Below are 7,887 nucleotides of genomic sequence, written 5' to 3'. Positions count from 1 at the left end.
CAAACATCCATACCAGGGAGCTTAGATGTTCTGTGTTCACTGAAAAGACTTCAGAGGGACACCCATTTGTGGCAGTGCATTCCCAGAAGTGGAAATGAGATAGAACAAGGACGTACACAGGGCCTGTTGGATACGTTGAGGAAAGAGCAGGCCATGGGCCTTAGACTTCCATAACATGGAATGGCCGAGCACGACCTGTGGTCCAGGCAACCTGTCTACCTCTGCCCAAGGCTTCAAACGTGGCAAGAGCAGTCTGTTTTGAAAGGTCTCACAACAGTTTTGCGACCGTGGAAAAATGGAATGTGTGGGAAGTGACTGTGCTGAAAACATGAATAGTCGCTTACCAGTGACCATTGCAAGTTCTGAGTTCCATGAAGCTTCTTCAAGCGGACACCCATTCCTATCAGTGTTCCCTGTTCAGGAAAGAAGTTAGAACAGGGACGGACTCAGGAGAATTTGGATAAACTGGGGTAAGTGCCGACCAAGTCCCTTCGGCCTCCAAAACATGGAATGGCAGAGCAAGAACATAGGTCATCCAAACTCTTCTACCTCTGTCGAAAAGACTTCAAGGTGGTATGGGAAGTGTGGTTTAGCAAAGAATAGCAACGGTTTTAGTTGGTGGAAACATGGAACCTGCTGGAAGTGCCTGGGTTGAAACCCTGGTGTGTCACTTCCAGGGCCCTAGTCTCGCATATCATACAGGGAGCCTAGAAGATCTGTGTTCAGTGAAACGACTTCAAAGGGACACCCATTCCTGGCAGTGCATTTCCACTAGAGGATAGAAGATACAACAAGGATGTACGTAGGGCATGGTGGATAGTTTGGGTAAAGTGCAGTCATGGGCCTTAGACTTGCATAACATGGAATGGCATAGCACGACCTGGGGTCAATGCTACCTCTCTACCACTGTCACAAAGGATACAAACGTGGTAATAGAAGTCTTTTGTGAAAGGCCTCACAGCAGTATTGCGACCTTGGAAATCGGGAAGGTTTTGGAAGTTCCGGTGCTGAAATATGGAGAGTCACTTACCGGTGACCCTGGAGTACTGTGTTCCTTGAGACTTCTTCAGGTGGACACCTATTCATTGCAAGGTTCCCAGTTCAGCTAAGAAGTTAGAACAGGGATGGACTCAGGACTAGGTCGATACCCTGGGGAAAGTGCAAGGCAAGGCCTGTGGGTCTCAAATACATGGAACGGCAGAGCACTACAGGTCAACCCAATTGTTCTACCTCTGTCGAAAAAGTTTCAAGGTGGTATGGGAAGTGCTGTTTAGGAAAGACTCACAACTGTTTTATTCTGTGGAAGCATCGAAACTGCTGGAGGTGCTACAGTTAAAACCATGGTTTTAGCATGGTTTTAACTTTTTAGGGTCCCTTCCAGGGCCCTAATCTCAAACATCCATACCAGGGAGCTTGAAGTTCTGCGTTCAGGGAAACAACTTCAGAGGGACACCCATTTGTATCAGTGCATTCCCAGTATAGGAAAGAAGATAGAACAAGGACAGACTGTGAGCAGGTTGGATACTCTGAGTAAAGTGCAGGCCATGGGCCTTAGACTTCCATAACATGGAATGGCAGAGCACGACCTGTGGTCAATGCAACTTGTCTACCTCTGTCACAAAGCCTTCAAACGTGAAAAGGGAAGTCTGTTTGGAAACGTCTCACAGCAGTATTGTGACTGTGGAAACCAGGAAGGTGTTGGACGTTACTGTGCTGAGAGCACTAAGAGTGGCATACTGGTGACCATTGCAAGTTCTGTGTTCCAGGTAACTTCTTCAGGTGGACAGCCATTCATAGCAGTGTTCCCAGTTCAGGAAAGAAGTTAGAACAGGGACGGATCCAGGACAAGTTGGATACTATGAATTAAGTGGAAGCCAAGGCCCTTGGGCCTCCAAACGTGGAATGGCAGAACACGGCAACAGGTCATCCACATTCTTCTACCTCTGAGAAAAAGCTTCAATGTGGTATGGGAAGTGCTGTTTAGGAAAGACTCGCAACTGTTTTATTCTGTGGAAACATCGAATCTGCTGGAAGTGCCTGAGTTGAAACCCTGGTGAGTTGCTTCCAGGGTCTTAATCTTGAACATCCATACCAGGGAGTTTAGAAGTTCTGTGTTCACTGAAACGACTTCAGAGGGACACCCATTTGTGGCAGTGCTTTCCCAGAAGAGAAAAGGAGATAGAACAAGGGCGTACACAGGGCCTGTTGGATACTTTGAGGAAAGTGCAGGCCATGGGCCTTAGACTTCCATAACATGGGATGGCCGAGCATGACCTGTGGTCCAGGCAACCTGTCTACCTCTGTCACAAAGGTTTCAAACGTAGTAAGAAAAGACTGTTTTGAAAGGTCTCACAGCAGTTTTGTGACCGTGAAATCTGAAATGTGTTGGAAGTGACTGTGCTGAAAACATGAAGAGTCACTACTGGTGACCATTGGAATTTCTGTGTTCCATGAAACTTCTTCAAGTGGACACCCATTCATGGCAGTGTTTCCCTCAGGAAAGTATTTAGAACAGGGACAGACTCAGGACAAGGTGGATACTCTGCGTGAAGTCTAGGCCAAGGCCCTTGTGCCTCCAAAACATGGAATGGAAGAGCATGACAGGTCATCCCAATTGTTCTATCTCTGTCGGAAAAGCTTCAAAGTGGTATGGGAAGAGTTGTTTATTAAAGAATCGCAACAGATTTAGTAGAGGAAACATCGTATCTGCTGGAGGTGCCTAGGTTGAAACCATGGTGAGTCGCTTCCAGGATCCTAATCTCGAACATCCATACCAGAGAACTCAGAAGTGTGTGTTCAGTGAAATGACATGAGAGGGACAACCATTAATGCAGTGCGTTCCGGGTAGAGGAAAGACGATAGAACAAATTACACTCTTCCCAGGTTGGATACATTGAGTAAAGTGCAGGCCATGGTCCTTAGACTTCCATAACATGGAATGGCAGAGCACGACCTATGGTCAATGCAACCTGTCTACCTCTGTCACAAAGGCTTCAAAAGTGATAAGGGAAGTCTGTTTTGTATCATCTCACAGCAGTATTGCGACCTTGGAAATCTGGAAGGTGTTGGAAGGTACAGTGCTGAAAGCACGAAGAGTGGCATATCGGTGACCATTGCAAGTTCTGTGTTCCATGAAACTTCTTCAGGTGGACACCCATTCATAACAGTGTTCCCAGTTCAGGAAAGAAGTTAGAACAGGGACGGTATCAGGACAAGTTGTATACTATGAATTAAGTGGAGACCAAGGCCCTTGGGCCTCCAAACCATGGAATGGCAGAGCACGACAACAGGTCATCCAAACTCTTCTACCTCTGTCGAAAAAGCTTTAAAGTGGTATGGGAAGTGTGGTTTAGGAAAGAATTGAAATTGTTTTAGTCAGTGGAAACATGGAATCTGCTGGAGGTGCCTGTGTTGAAACCCTGGTGAGTCGCTTCCAGGGCCCTAATTTCAAACATCCATACCAGGGAGCTTAAAAGTTCTGCGTTCACTGAAACGACTTCAGAGGGACACCCATTCATGGCAGTGCATTCCTAGAAGTGGAAAGGAGATAGAACAAGGACGTACACAGGGCCTGTTGGATACTTTGAGGAAAGAGCAGGCCATGGGCCTTAGAATTCCATAACATGGAATGGCAGAGCACGACCTGTTGTCCAGGCAACCTGTCTACCTCTGCCACAAAGGTTTCAAACGTAGTAAGAAAAGTCTGTTTTGAAAGGTCTCACAGCAGTTTTGTGACCGTGAAATCTGGAATGTGTTGGAAGTGACTGTGCTGAAAACATGAAGAGTCGCATACCGGTGACCATTAGAATTTCTGTGTTCCATGAAACTTCTTCAAGTGGACACCCATTCATGGCAGTGTTTCCCTCAGGAAAGTATTTAGAACAGGGACAGACTCAGGACAAGTTGGATACTCTGGGTGAAGTCTAGGCCAAGGCCCTTGTGCCTCCAAAACATGAAATGACAGAGCATGACAGGTCATCCCAATTGTTCTATCTCTGTCGGAAAAGCTTCAAAGAGGTATGGGAAGAGTTGTTTAGGAAAGAATCGCAACAGATTTAGTAGAGGAAACGTCGTATCTGCTGGAGGTGCCTAGGTTGAAACAAAGGTGAGTTGCTTCCAGGATCCTAATCTCGACAATCCATTCCAGAGAACTCAGAAATCTGTGTTTAGTGAAATGACCTCCGAGGGACAGCCATTCATGGCAGTGCGTTCCAAGTAGAGGAAAGAAGATAGAACAAGGACACACTCTTCCCAGGTTGGATATGTTGAGTTAATTGCAGACCATGGGCCTTAGACTTCCGTAACATGGAGTGGCAGAGCACGACCTGGGGTCAACGCAACCTGTCTACCTCTGTCACAAAGGCTTCAATCGTGATAAGGGAAGTCTGTTTGCATGGTCTCACAGTAGTATTGCGACGTGGAATTCTGGAAGGTGTCGGACGTTACTGTGCTGAAAGCATGTAGAGGGGCATACCGGTGACCATTGAAAATTCTGTGTTCCAGGAAACTTCTTCAGGTGGACAGCCATTCATAGCAGTGTTCCCAGTTCAGGAAAGAAGTTAGAACAGGGATGGTATCAGGACAAGTTGGATACTATGAATTAAGTGGAGGCCAAGGCCCTTGGGCCACCAAACCATGGAATGGCAGAGCATTACAACAGGTCATCCAAACTCTTCTACCTCTGTTGAAAAAGCTTTAAAGTGGTATGGGAAGTGTGGTTTAGAAAAGAGTTGCAATTGTGTTAGTCGGTGGAAACATGGAATCTGCTGGAGGTGCCTGGGTTGAAACCCTGGTGAGTCCCTTCCAGGGCCCTAATCTCGCACATCCATACAGGGAGCTCAGAAGTTCTGTGTTCAGTGAAATGACTTCAAAGGGACACCCATTCCTGGCAGTGCGTTCCCAGTAGAGGAAAGAAGATACAGCAAGGACGTAAGTAGGGCATGTTGGATACTTTGGGTTAAGTGCAAGTCATGGGCCTTAGACTTCCATAACATGGAATGGCAGAGCACGACCTGGGGTCAATGTTACCTCTCTACCACTGTTACAAAGGATACAAACATGGTAAGAAAAGTCTGTTGTGAAAGGCCTCACAGCAGTATTGCGACCGTGGCAATCGGGAAATTTTGGAAGTTACTGTGCTGAAAACATGGAGAGTCGCTTACTGGTAACCCTGGATGTACTGTGTTCTTGGAAAATGCATTAGGTAGACACCCTTTCATGGCAGTGTCCCAGTTAAGCCAAGAAGTTAGAACAGAGATGGACTCAGGACTAGGTGTATACTCTGGATTAAGTGCAAGTCAAGGCCCTTGGGTCTCCAATACATGGAAGGGCAGAACACTACAGGTCAACCCCATTTTTCTACCTCTGTCAAAAAGGCTTCAAGGTGGTATCGTAAGTGCTGTTTAAAAAAAGACTCGCAACTGGTTTATTCTGTGGAAACATCGAACCTGCTGGAGGTGCTTAAATTAAAACCACGGTGAGTACCTTCCAGGGCCCTAATCTCGAACATCCGTACCAGGGAGCTTAGAAGTTCTGCGTTCAGTGAAACGACTTCAGAGGGACACCCATTTGTTTCAGTGCATTCCCAGTAGAGGAAAGAAGATAGAACAAGGATGGAATATGAGCAGGTTGGATACTTTGAGTAAAGTGGATCTTTCTTTATTTGCATATATTTTTTTTCTCTTGTCATAAACTTGTATCAGTTTTTTAAATCTCTTTTTGTTTGTCTACTTCATAAATCTTACCTTGGGGCCCATCTGGGCTGGACTTTCTTTTTCATCTTCCCTTTCTTTCCTGTCTCTCTCTCTCTCTCTCTTTTTTTTTCTTTTCTTCTTTCCTTTTCTTTTTCTTTTTCTTTTTCTTTTCTTTTGTCTCTCACTTGGGTGGGGAATCTGATGGCTCAGAAGTGTTCCAGGGTGCACCTTGACTGCACCACAGTTGATACATCCAGCTACATCTGTTCAGTCATCTCCCGCCAAAATGACTAGGAGGAGGAATGCCCAACAGAAGAAAAATACAGAGGATGGACCTTCTGCAACAGAGCTAACGGCTATCAACATAGACAATATGTCGGAAAGAGAATTCAGGCAAACAATTATCCAGGCAATAGCTAGTTGGAGAAAGCCATGGATGACCAAATGAAATTGATTAGGGCCGAACTGAAAGCGACCAGACAGGATGTTCACAATGTTAGGGCGGAGCTTAAAGCCTCCAGGGAGGAGGTTCACAATGCTCTCAATGAGTTCCAATCTAATCTAAACTCTCTCAAAGCTAGGGTACCTGAGACAGAAGATAGAATTAGTGATCTGGAAGACAAACAGATAGAGAGAAAGGATCAGGAGAAAGCCTGGAACAAACAGCTTAGAAACCACGAAAACAGAATCAGGGAAATAAATGATGCCATGAAGTGTCCCAACGTCAGAGTTATTGGAATCCCTGAAGGGGAGGAGAAAGAAAGAAGTCTAGAAGATATAGTGGAACAAGTCCTTCATGAAAATTTTCACAAGCTTGTGAATGGAGCCAGCGTTTAGGTACTAGAGGCTGAATGGTCTCCACCCAAGATTATACATTCCAAAAAAACATCATGACAGCTGATAGTCAAATTGAGGAATTATAATTGTAGGTATAGTCTCTTGAAAGCCACCAGGGCAAAGAGGCTCCTTACTTACAGAGGGAAGCCCATCAGAATAATGTCAGACCTGTCCACAGAGACCTGGCAAGCCAGAAGAAGCTGGCAAGATATATTCAGAGCACAAAATGAGAAGAACAGCAGCCAAGAATACTTTATCCAGCAAGACTGACATTCAAAATGGATGGAGAGATAAAGAGTTTTCAAGACCGGCAAGGCTTAAAAGACTATGCAAGCACCAAGCCGACACTGCAGGAAATATTAAGGGGGGTTCTATAAAAGAGGAAAAATCCCAAGAATAGCATTGAACAGAAATATAGAGACAGTCTACAGAAAGAAAGACTTCAAAGGTAACTCGATGTCAATAAAAACGTATCTATCAATAATCACTCTCAATGTGAATGGCCTAAATGTGCCCATAAAACGGCACAAGGTTGCAGATTGGATAAAACGACAGGACCCATCCATATGTTGTCTACAAGAGACCCATTTTGAACCTAAAGATACACGCAGACTGAAAGTGAAGGGGTGGAGAAGCATCTTTCATGCCAATGGGCCTCAAAAGAAAGCTGGGGTAGTGATTCTCATATCAGATAAATTAGATTTCAAACTTAAGACTGTAGTCAGAGATACAGAAGGACACTACATAATCCTTAAAGGGACTATCCACCAAGATGATCTAACAATTGTAAATATCTATGCTCCCAATATGGGAGCAGCCAATTACTTAAGAATACTGTTAATCAAGATAAAGAGTCATATTGATATGACTACACTAATCGTAGGAGATCTTAACACACCTCTCTCAGAATTAGACAGATCATCGAAGCAGAAAATCAATAAAGAAACAAGAGCATTGAATGACACATTGGACCAGATGGACCTCATAGATATATACAGAACATTCCACCCTAAAACAACAGAATACTCATTCTTCTCAAGTGAACATGGAACCTTCTCCAGAATAGACCACATACTGGGTCACAAATCAGGACTCAACCGATACCAAAAGACTGAGATTATTCCCTGCATATTCTCAGATCACAATGCTTTGAAACTGGAGCTCAATCACAAGGAAAAGTTCCGAAGGAACTCAAACACCTGGAAGCTAAAGACCACCTTGCTTAAGAATGCTTGGATCAACCAGGAGATCAAAGAAGAACTGAAACAATTCATGGAAACCAATGAGAATGAAGACACTTTGGTCCAAAGCCTATGGGATACAGCAAAGGCGGTCCTAAGGGGGAAATACATAGCCA

The sequence above is a fragment of the Mustela erminea genome, chromosome 17 (genome assembly GCF_009829155.1).
Source record: "Mustela erminea isolate mMusErm1 chromosome 17, mMusErm1.Pri, whole genome shotgun sequence".
NCBI lineage: Eukaryota > Metazoa > Chordata > Mammalia > Carnivora > Mustelidae > Mustela > Mustela erminea.
The sequence above is the reverse complement of the archived record's forward strand: the minus strand, read 5'-3'. Positions refer to the sequence as shown.